We start from the raw sequence: 12467 nt of genomic DNA, 5'->3' as shown, positions 1-12467 counted from the left end.
TCATATTTAAAATATCAGGATATTAAAGAATGTACATCCTTTAGGGAAATATACACACTCACAAGAAAGGGCTAAAGGAAATATATTAACATATTAAGGGTAGTAATGTAAGGCCAAAACTATCATAGGAGACTTCTTTCTTGTCTCTGATTTAAAAATATCATATGAACTTTAATTTTTATTTATTTATTATTTATTTTTTCTCTTCTGAACTTTAATGTTGTTAAATCATGGGGATTGATGTCACCAGAGCTTTCCGTCAAGCTGGTGCAATGCAGGAGGCACAGTGTGGTTTGTCATTTTCTTTCTGAGAAAGGAGGCAGCAAGTATGGAATTGAAAATTAGAAAGCACAAGTTGAAAATACGGTTCTGCCACTGCCTGGCTGTGAGGTCTTAGGCCAGTTATACAACCTCTTGGAACTTCAGATGTTTCGTCTACAAAATGGACCATAACAATCCCAGTATTTAGATCACTGCGTAGTTTTGAGAAGGAAAAGAAAGACTGCAGGGAGAGCACAGCAGTGTGTGCCTAAGAGTAATATGAATTCAGAAACTCTTGGCTATGAATATTAATGACGGCATCACAAGTTACAGCTTTAGTCCTGGAAAGGAGGGGAAAGGGTCCTTGGAAATAAGTAGATGTGAATACAGACAAGATGATGGCAGAACGCAGTCAGAGGAGAAAAGTGCACTGAACACCCACTTCCACCTTCTCCCTAACATTTATGCAGGTCTATGTATCAGCCTAAACACAACACATTAGATGGCTGTAGGATGATAGTGTGGAGCTCAAGTAAATAAATCCTTGTCACTTTTCTCACCCAAGGCTTGCCGAATTTCTTCACTTTTGATTTCTGGCATCCAACACCTCCTGTTTCTCATCAAAATCTATCATCTTCTGCCAGAAGATGGTCTATAAGTTATATTTTCTTCTTACTACACAAGAGAAAAATCAACAAATGTTTACAGTTACTAGGTGTTCATTAAAACAAGGACTGTGACAACCTATGGCGTGAGTAAGACTTTAGTGGCTTATAGGATGATCCCAAATTCTCCCAATCACTTGAAACCTAATCAGTGTTGCTACTTTCAGAAGTCACTTTCCAAAGAGTTACCAGTGTTCCATCTCCACAAGGAAGGTAGGGAGTCCTGCAGTCATGTGATGGTCCCCAAGAGGGGATCCCTCTTTACTCTCACACATGCTCCCTGCCTCTTAGGTTCTCCTTGCCCTTCTCCCAGTCTTAACGCTAAGCTCTGTCCTCAATTTCAAATTATCATTCCTTCAGTGTCCTATTCTCCTTCCTCTGGTGATACTGAAAACTTACTCAAGGACATTCGACTAGAAGACAATCCTCAGATCTGTACATTGTATGTGCTCTAAAAAAATGTTGGTTAAGGTCTGGGTATCTGTATTTTCAACGAGCTGTCTGGTCTGATTTCTTTCTTTTTCTTTTCTTCCTTTTGGAGGGAGGAAGTCAAGTGGGTTTTTTGTATTTTTTTTTTTTAAGATAAAAGTTTGAGAAACAGTTCAACTTTACGCCAATGATTCCTAAACATTCCTGATTAAGAATTATCTGAAGGGGGCCTGCTTCCCTGGTGGGGTTAAAACACAATCTATGAAGCTATCCGCAGCCACTGCAGCACAAGTTCAATCCCCAGCAGGCAGCTACTCACATGGTGCAGCAGACCTCTCCTGTCTTGCCTGCTGCTTCCCTCAGCATTGTATTTCAGTCAATCTGCCTGTTCTGTTACCCACTCTGTCTCTGGTGGTTCCTCTCACCCCCTCACACCTCTGACCTGTACCCCAGTTCTTGTATGCATAAATAAATCTTTCTTTAAAAAAAAATATCTGAAGGTACTAATTAAAAAATACAAATTCTCAGCTCAACCCAGACCTACTGAATAGTTCTCTACAGGAGGAATTTCAATCTCTAAGAGAGGGTTCTGAAATTTAATGAGTGCCCCAGGTCATTCTTAACAGGAAAATTGGAAACATAGGTATGTTTCTTTATTTATTTACGTTGTTCAGATCATGCAGAATTTATTTTATCCTCCCTCTCCACCACCACCATCCCTTATACCCTTTTAACCCTTTTTTTCTTCCATCTCCCACTTAACCTCAAAAACTTCACTTGGTTTATTAGCATCCACTAGTTTTAATAGGTATTTTGCTTTCTCAAATTGTCCACTATGTAAATGTCCAATATTTGTCTTTGTCATCCTGACTTGCTTTGCTGCACGTAATTTCTGAGAATTTCTTCCATTTTGCTGTAAGTAGCAACATTTCATTTTTCCTTGTAGCTGGACAGTATTCCATTGTGTGGATGTACCACATTTTTATCCAATACTCTATTAGTGGGCATTTTGGATATTTCCATGTCTTAGCTTTTGTAAATAATGCTGCAATAAGATTGAGATGATGGCTTCATATTCTTTGGATAGATGCCCAAGAGTGTAACAGCTGGTCATACAGTATTTCCATTTTCAGTTTTTTAAGATAAATCCAGATCACTTTTCTAAATGGTTGTACCAGTTTACTTTCCCACAAGGAGTGTAATACAGCTCCTTTTTCTTCACATTCTCTTGAGCATCTGATGTTCAGGGTCTTTTAATATGTGCTATTCGTACAAGTGTGAGATGCTATCGCATTGTGTGTATTTTTTTTTTTTAAAGAATTATTTATTTATTTATACAAGCACTGGGTACAGTCAGAAGCACGGGAGGGTGAGAGAATTCTCCAGAGCCAGAGCGGGGAGCAGAGCAGGCAGAGGGACCGAAGTACACTGCTGAGGGGGGCAGCGGGTGGCAGGGGAGGTCTGCGCACCATGTGGGACCCTCCTCCGGTGGCCGGGGAGCAGCCGGGGATCGAACCAGCACTGCAGAGGCTGCGGGCAGCTTCGCAACCTGGCGCTCAACCGCTGCACTACCGGGGAGGCCCTCGCATTGTGTTTTTGACCTGTATCTCCCTTACTAAAAGCGATGAACATTTTCCCCAGATCTTTCTGGATATCTTCTTTGGTGAATGACAGGTACCTTTAATTGGTGAACTTTCAGGCACCTGACCAATACCCTATTTCAGGAGAGATTATTTGGGATGTGGTTGATCATGTATTTTTATGGTTGACCATGTATTTTTACCTGTAAAATCAGTGAGGTCATTTTTCCCTCGTATCATGAGTTAGCATGTAGCCATTAATATCACAGTGACAGTCATTCCCCTGTAGCACTTTAGAAAGTTTACAGGTTTATGTTACCATTAAGATACATGAAGTAAAATTTCTAATTTTCCAAGCATCTAGAATCTTAAAGTAATAACACTAGCAGCTTCTCACCTGTACACATTCATCGCTCTAGGGTGAAAGTCAGAGTTTAACTGAAAGAAGTATACTAAATGCCAATCAGAAGCATGCAGTTTACCAAATGTCAGTACAAATATCCATCTCAAACAACATTTGAATCAATTCAATTATATCTAATTCAATGCAAAATTATATCATATCCAATTCTGCCTGATACTAAAATTGCATTCCTGATATTAAAAAAGAACACTGATCAGAATAAGGAATTATTTACTATTATTATAAATTCTTGTCTACTTATTTATAAGGGAATAGCACTTTTAATGCATTATTTACATAACCAAGCACAAACATACACTTGAAAATATATGAAGTGCCATGAATTTTTAAAAATTTCAAAATATTAGTAATTTGTGAATTATTATTTTTTATGATAATAAAGATATTTTTTCTGAAAGCAGGGGCCTCCCTGGTTGTACAGGGATTAAAGTTTCAGATATTAAGCTATCATCAGCCACTGCAGCATGAGTTCGATCCCCGACCAGGGAGTTAACCCACATGGCACAGCAGACCTCTCCTGTCTCGCCCATTGCTCCACTCAGCAGTGTATTTCAGTAGATCTGCTTGTTCTGCTCCCCACTCTGTCACTGCTGAATCCTCTCTCACACACACACACACACACACTGCACCTCTGGCCTGGACCCCTGTTCTTATATGCATACATAAATAAGATAAATCTTTAAAATAATTTTTTTCTGAAATTAGTCAAAACCAATGGTTCTCTTTTATGATTATTCCTTTTTGTGTTTTATAAAAAACTTTTATCTGTCTCTAAGATATTCTCCCTTATTGCTTCTACAAGGTTTATAGTATTACTTGACATATTTAGGTCAATAATCCAGAGTATGTATGACATGAGAAAGGGGTCAAAGTTCATTTTTTCCCATATGGATGCTTAGTTGTTCCAATAAAATCTCCTTTCTTCAAAGACATCTTTGTGAAAACTCAAAGGTTCATATAAGTGCAGCGCAATTTCTAGTCTACTCTGTTGTCATCTAATTCTCATCCCTTTTTATGGTATTACCACAGAATGTTGTTTAAGCATATTTTTAAAATATAGATGTCCATGACCCACCCCAGACCAGAACTTGGGAACCTAGGGTAAAGAAATATGAGTGTTTTGGGCCTCCCCGGTGGCGCAGCGGTTGAGTGCTGGGTTGCAAAGCTGCCCGCAACCTCTGCAGTGCCGGTTCGATCTCCGGCTGCTCCCCCGGCCACTGGAGGAGGGTCCTGCATGGCGCACAGGCCTCTCCTGCCACCCGCTGCTCCCCTCAGCAGTGTATTTCGGTCCTTCTGCCTGCTCTGGTGAATTCTCTCACCCTCCCTCGCTTCTGGCTATACCCAGTGCTTGTATAAATAAATAAATAAATCTTAAAAAAAAAATCATAACCATTACAATTTTATATAAAAAAAAAAGAAATATGAGTGTTTTGGTGGTGGATGTGATGTGTTGACATATATCTGAGAAGCTAAAAACTATTCCCCTAAAGCATATACAGTGTTATAAACCAGTGTTACCTCAATAAAAAGAAAAAAAAAAGTCTAAAAAAAAAAAGAATCTTGCATGTGCAAGGTCCAGTAAAAGTTATAATAAGCTTCCTACTTGTCCTTATGCAGCCCAAAGTCTGAGAAATATTACATTGCTATGATTCTTCCACCTCTAAAATTAATGCAAATCAATGAACACACTAAGATGCACATGGTAAGATCAGTAAGCTTGGAATTAAGAAACCTGAGCTCTATTTCTAGATTCGCTACAAGTCAGGTAGATACCACTTTATTTAGCATAACTTAGGGCCTCAGTTTTTTATATATAAAACAAGAGGTTAGGATAGACTCACTCACTCAAATATGGATTGGGTGCCCACACTGCCTAGGAATTGCAGATACCAAGATGAATAAGGCATTCCTGTTCCCCATAAGAAAACAGTCTAGATCGGGGCTACCCAAAAGAACTTCGTACAATGGAAATGTTCATCTGTGCTGTCCATATGGTCGCCATTAGTCACATGTGGATATTAAGTGATTTTAAACATGACTAGTGGGACCCATGAATTAAATTTTTAATTTTATATTATTTTAGGCAATTTAAATGAAACAGCCACATGTTACAAATGACTACTGTATCATATAGCACAGGGAATGGTAAAAATATGAAATTTTAAAAACTGGTTAACTAAAATCAAATTAATGGTTTTGATATTGTCCTACAACTATATAAGAAGTCACCATCACAGGAAAATGGGTGAAGAGTATATGGACTCTTTGTACTATGCAACTTCCCTGGAGTTTATAATTATTTTGAAACAAAAAGTTTTAAAAAATGAATTAGGAAATTTGTAAGTATTACCTCAAAGACTCATTTAAAAAAACACGCAGGAATGGGCCTCCCTGGTGGCGCAAGGGGTTAAGCACTGCATTATGAAGCAGTCTGCAGCCTCTCCCGGCAGGCCAGGGAGCAACCCACACGGTGAAGCTGACCTCTCCTGTCTCGCCCGCTCCTCCTCTCAGCAGTGCATTTCAGTCAGTCTGCCTGTTCTGTTCCCCACTCTGTCTCTGGTGAATCCTCTCACCCCCACATCTCTGGTCTGTACCCCAGCTCTTGTATGCATAAATAAATAAATCTTTAAAAAAAAAAAAACACGCAGGAACAAAGCATGTTTCTCGTGTTGCTGAAAGAAAACTAGGCACAGAATTTTGCCAGGTAGAGATGGAGAGAAAAAAAGGAGAGAAAGAAGAGCAAGTCGAAGGGCAGAGAAACAAAAATGTTTTGTGAGTCTGCGGGCTGCAATAGGAATGCATAAAACATGGAAGGGAGGGAAATTGGCAGAGGGGAGAGCAGAAAGAAAACCTGGGCCAGACTATGGTCTAATGGATGTGTTTGGGTTTTGTCTCAAGATCATCAGTTCTTTAGTATCAATCTCAGACTAATGCTGGTCTGAAAAAAAGTCCCCCTGATCTACAATAAAATGAAATGAAGAAGGAAAAAGGGACAATGAAGTAAGGATTTTTTTCTTCTTTATTGATGTACAACTTACAATAAGCAACTAATTTTACTGCATGATGAATTTTTATATGTGAATGCATCAATGTATTCAGATATATCAGATCAAGAGATAGAATATTATGGGCATCTCAAAAGGATCTTTCAAGGTCCCTGTTCACTTAGTCCCTGGAAGTTTATTTCAAAAATACATAATCAAAGAAGAGTATATGTTTCCAAAGAAGACATATAAATAGCCGACAAATACAGGAAAGGGTGTTCAATGTCACTAATCATCAGGGAAATTCAAGTCAAAACTGGAGTAATAGAATAGAGTAATAGAATGTTTATCACCAAAGAGATAATAACGAGTTGACAAGGATATGGAGAAAAGGGAACCCTTCTACACTGTTGGTAGGAATGTAAATTGGTCCAGTCACTATGGTCAAAAGCATGAGGGGTTTCAAAAAATTAAAAATAGAACAATCATATGATGCAGCAATACTATTGATACTTCTAAGTATTTGTGCAAAGGAAATAAAATCACTATCTTAAAGAGATATCTGTACTCCCATTCATTATAACACTAGTCACAACAGTCAAAATATGGAAATAACCTGTGTCTACTGACAGATGAAAGGACATGTATTTATATATATACATTTCTGTATACAGATATATACATGCATGTATGTACATATATACATATATATATATATAATATTATTCATCCTTTAAGAAGGAAATCCTATTATTTGTGACAACATGGATCAACCTGAAGGAAGATAAATATCACCCCTAACTACATCCCTGTTTTTCAAGGAAGAGAATTAAAGAATCCTCTACCACCTATTCAATTCCACTCTCTACAAGTTGGTAAATTCTTTTTATTTTTTTAACTGAAGTAACATTGGTTTAAAACATTGTAGAAGTGTCAGGTGTACAACATTGTATTTCAACATCTATATAAACATTGTCATTAAAAGTCTAGTTTCCATTCACCAGCACTGACCCCTCTTTGAGAATCAATTTGACATCAATTTTCATGATCTTTCTCAGGGTTTGCTCTCTTTCTTTCTCTGGAGAGCTGGAGCTCCACATTCACAGAGGTAACAGTTCTCTAAGGTATAACCCTTGTTCACTCTCTGGCTCTAAGCCCATGACGGAGATACCCCCAATTTATATAAATGCTTTAGCAGCTTAGTAGAAACACTGTAATTAGCTATTCTAATTGGTACCGGTACAGCTGACAAAAGCTTAATAATCAATTACCTTTTACCACTGCTATGGTAGGAACGTTTATATTAACCCAAATTAAAATTTTGAAATCTTAACCCTCAAAGTGACGGTATTAAGAGGTTTGGTTTTTGGAAGGTGACTAGGTCATGAGGACAGAATGTTAAGAATGCATCAGTGCCCTTAAACAAATTTTGCTTGCTTGCTCCTTCCACTTGAGGACACAGCAGAAAGTCAGCAGTGAACAACCCAGAAGACAGCCTTCACCAGAACCCAAGCACACTGAACCTTGATTTGGACTTCCAATTTCCAGAAATGTGAAAAAAAAATTCTGTTATTTATAAGCCACCCAGCCTACAGTATTTTGTTATGGCAACCCAAATAACTGAAATAACCAACTTCAACCTCTTCCTTCTTTTCAAAGTCTCTGAACTTTGGGGCTTTCCAGAAACCATTTCTCCAAACAATTTTATTCCCATTATTGGAATGGTATTCAGAAATCAAGATTTGGGTGTCACTGCTTCTAGGCCCTCTCAGCACACAGAACTAGAGAAAGAATGACCTAGATATACACAAACCTATCCACTCATTTCTGTATCGATCTGTATTTATAAAAACAAACATGAGTATCTGTTTATATCTTTGTTTCCATTCCAGCACTATAGGGCTGAAGACAGCCTTCTCTTGCTTATTTATAACATCTTTCTCTGATTGTGAGAAACTGGACTCCCATTATCTCAACTATTTTTACTATTTGTTCAACCATAAAAATTGGTTCTAGAAGGCTAATTCATACCCCTTACAGGGTTCTTTTAAGGATTAACTGACATCATGCATGTCCCAGCTCCAATAGAGCAGTACTACTTTGTCCTTGAATCTTCAGGACCTAAGGCAATGTGTGTACAGTGTGTTACTCAAGTGTTAGTTGAACGAATAACGATCCTCTGTAACTAACATAGCTAAGTCTATATAAATGTAAAATATTATTATGATCATTAATAAACTTCCTAAAAGATATAGCTGACTATAGGGTCAGCTGACTCAAAGTTCAATTCCTTGGCCTTATGTTAATCCTGTGATACAAAATCACCTTCCAGTCATGTTTTCTCCAGTTAGAGGGACCCTGAATGCCATCTGTGCAGAACAGGCCTTTTACAAATTCAAACTCAGCAATCCTAATCGGTCTTTGACCCAATTACACCTTGAGCAGTGGTTCTGAAACCTATATAATCAGAACACGAGGATCCATTGCCAGAGGTTTTGGGTTCAGTAGATCTGGATGTAGCATCCACTGGGGCAGGCATTTAAGTCTGTTTTATTCACTAACATACTCTAAAACACTTGTACCATGCTAGGTACATAGTGGGTGTGTTAGTTAATGTCATGTCAATTTAATTGGGTTAAGGGATGCCCAGATAGCTAGTAAAACATTCTATTTGTGAGGGTGTTACTAGAAAAGATTTAGTATTTGAGTTGGTAGAATGAGTAAAGATTGACCCCACCATTGCATATCGACATCATCAATCTGTTGAGGGCCTGAACAGAACAAGAGGCAGAGAAAAGGTGATTTTACTCTCTGCTTCAACTAGGATATCCATGATCTTCTGTCCTTGGATATCAGCACTTCTGGCAAAGGCCTTTAGATTCAGAATGGAACTTTAGATTCAGAGGCAGGAACTGCCTCCCCTGATTCTCACTTTTGCATTTGTACTGGAACTACGCTACCAGTTTTCTGGACCTTCAGGTGGTAGCAGATTGTGTGACTTCTCAGCCTCCACAATCATGTGAACCAATCAATCCTTCCTTCCTACCTATCTACCTACCTACCTAATATCTACCTACCTACCTACCTACCATCTGTCCTAAAGGATATGTTTCCCTACAGAATCCTAATATTGTGGGTAAGGAATGAGCATGTTGATGAAGGAAAGAATAACTGGGGTAGGGTGCAGGAATTTTTTAAGTTCCTAAAGACAGCCACTGTAAAAAATACAGATCTGCTCAAGCCCCCACATATCCTCACCTCACATTAATGAATAAATGGTAGAGTGGAATGGAAACAGTCTTTTATATAAGACGTAGAATCAAATCTCAAAGCTGACATTTACTAGCTATTTGGTTTTGAAATCAGTATTCCTTAAAGTCTCTGCCTCCTCACATTTAAAACTGGGAGATTATCCCCAATTCATTGGGAAGATGGAGGTCATCTGGTACAGGTCATCTAATTGGATCCTACACTTACCATAGCAAACCTTTGTCTATACATCAATCCTTTCAGTCATTCTAAAGCTGGCTATTTATCTGTGGAGGAAGTCTATACTTCATTCTCTTTTCTTCAGTACTTTATTTCTTCCTTAGCGATTTCCCTTTTGCTTCCAAAATACAAACATTTTTCTCATATTAAACAAGAATTTATTGCCTTTTCCAAAATGCCATTTCTCTCCTATTATTCTAGTGAACTTCTCACCCTTCTTTCATTGGCTAATCCCCCCCTAAATTCAGGACAGTATGCTTTCAGATTTCTCCTGCCAACCAAAACTGCTATTTTTCACCAGATCAAAGGTCTTTCTCTGAAATCTTCCTGTCTTCAGGATTTGAATTGTTAATCTCTACCTTTTCTTGAAATTCTCTCTCCCAAGTTGTCTTCCTTTCTCTATGCAAAATCCTTCTCTAAGATGATTCTTTGCCTTTCTGAGTTCCAAGGCTCAATGTTCTCTTTTTTGATTTGCTTTCTCCCCACAACGTTTTGAAATGTTTCTGTATAAAAGCCATTTTGTTTTCACAATAAAGCTACCTTCCAACACTGATCTCACTCCAAATCTTTGGCTAGGCAATGCTCTCTTCAGAACATTTCACTTCAAAACCAATTAAGGAGTCTGTTCAAAACATATTAAATTGCCTTGCCTGTCAAGAGACCTACTTCCATCTTTTTTTATTTCATTAATGACACCAAAACTTTAACTTGGCTCTAAACCCAAAAAGAATCTTCAGATCTTCTAGCCAAATCCTATCAATTCTTTTCACAATGTTCACCTCTTCCTATTTGTCACTAACCCCTTTAATTAGGCGTCACTTAACACATGTCAGGCTTTTAATAGTCTTTTTTGCTCACATTCTCCACCCACCCCCTTCTTCAATTTTTTTTACTCTAGTTTCTCAGTAATCTTCCCAATTCACTGTATTATATCACATGCCTCTCCTGTCCAGAATCTACAGTACTATATTCTACCATCTACTGCTTCAAATTCAAGCTCTTAGATCCTGGTTTTCATGATTCCACCTAACACTAGCCAGTTCACTCATCCATTCCCAAATAGTACAACACGCATAGAAGCAGGGTTATGAGGACAATCACATCTATTCTTCCCTTCTCTCCAATTCATTCAGCTCTTTCCCTGTACTCCTTTATCAGCTAGTTCATTTTTGCTAACTCTATGATATTTTCCTGCTGAAATGATCTACTTTGCTCTACTCATCCAAATTCAATTAGCTCTTTAAAGACCAATGCAGGTCTGTTGTCTATAGAACCTTCCCTAATGTTTCCCGGTAACAATACCTTTCTTCCAGACTCAATCACTCCTTACTTCTCAATAATTTTGTTACATAATATATCTTCCCATGTGATTCATCTCTCCTTCCCAATTAGAACTTTTCTATTAAAATATATCCTTATTCATTTAAAAGGCAAGTGAAATAAAAGGCATTCTCCATATAAAAGGAAAAAAAAAGTTCCCTAACCTTGTCATAGCTTCCAGGTGTTCCTGTTCTTTCTCCCAACCGTCAGGTTTCTTGAACAAGTAGTTTTATATTATTTTTCCTTCCTCACTTCCCATTCACTCTTCAACTTACCATTACCTACCTTTTATACCTAAAACTGTTTATATCAACCTTACCAAAAGATTTCCACATGACTAAATCTAATGAACTCTGAAGGAAATATCTGTTGCTTTTGGATGTCTAAACACAATACTACACTTTTCCTTTGAAGCGTCTCTGACTCAATCCTGAAATCTGATAGGACCATGAACATGGGCTCATCTCTGAGTGGGGTACAGGGCTGACCAACATGACTCCACGCACAAGGAGGAAAGCTGGCTGGGACTGTTAGACCCAGGGACCCCTGAGATCCTAGAAGCTGCTATTCTTTGACCTTCCCAAGGTATCACTATTCTAACCTCTTTCACTTCCATGAGCTTACCCAGTATTGATCCATAAGTGACCCTTTTCCACTGAAGTTGGCCAATGTAAATTTTTGTTACTTACAACCAAAGAGAAATTGATGCTACAAGTGAGACAGTGGTAGAAGTGTTACCTCTAATAGTTACACTGAAAAATTCTTTCCCATGTCCCCTTCAATGTGATCTCTGCTGTTTAAAAAAAAAAAATTACAGTAGCTAAGGGAACAAGGTTTTTGCCAAGGGACCCAATAATGACTTCATTTATTGGGAGGAGAGATTATCTAGGGTTCCTCATGCAACCAGGCAGTAGACAAAAGGGAAGTTACAAGGAGCATAGATGGGAACTGGGCACCTCTTTGTTCTAACACCAGCAGTGAAGTTACTACTTCACTACTTCAGCACTGAAGTAGATACTGCTAAGCAAGATCTGTGATGGTTCACATGATTCAGGACTAACAGTGTGCAAACCACATGTATCTTATTCCAAAGTCCATGTTCTTCAACATAATATTTGCTATTGATCACCATCAGCCATCTACTTGCAGCTCATTAATTAATTAATTAATTAATTAAGAAATACCCACTCAGTGTGCCTCCCAGGTGGCGCAGCGGTTGAGCGCTGGGTTGCGAAGCTGCCCACAGCCTCTGCAGTGCCAGTTCAATCCCCGGCTGCTCCCCGGCCACCGGAGGAGGGTCCCACATGGTGTGCAG

The 12467-nt window shown here is 38.4% G+C and overlaps 1 protein-coding gene across 1 annotated transcript in view; it reads right to left on the bottom strand.

Moving 5' to 3' along the window:
- Positions 1-12467, bottom strand: part of USF3 (upstream transcription factor family member 3) — a 36896-nt gene that overhangs the window by 19869 nt on the left and 4560 nt on the right. The window contains exon 2 of the mRNA XM_037525530.2: positions 822-936. The gene's annotated coding sequence lies outside the window, so the exon portion shown is untranslated. The remainder of the gene's footprint in view (positions 1-821; positions 937-12467) is intronic.

The sequence above is a fragment of the Talpa occidentalis genome, unplaced genomic scaffold, assembly GCF_014898055.3.
Source record: "Talpa occidentalis isolate TD23 unplaced genomic scaffold, MPIMG_talOcc4v2.1 talOcc4.4, whole genome shotgun sequence".
NCBI classification, from domain to species: Eukaryota; Metazoa; Chordata; class Mammalia; order Eulipotyphla; family Talpidae; genus Talpa; species Talpa occidentalis.
Note: the sequence above shows the minus strand (reverse complement) of the source record. Positions and strands in the feature narration are given on the sequence as shown.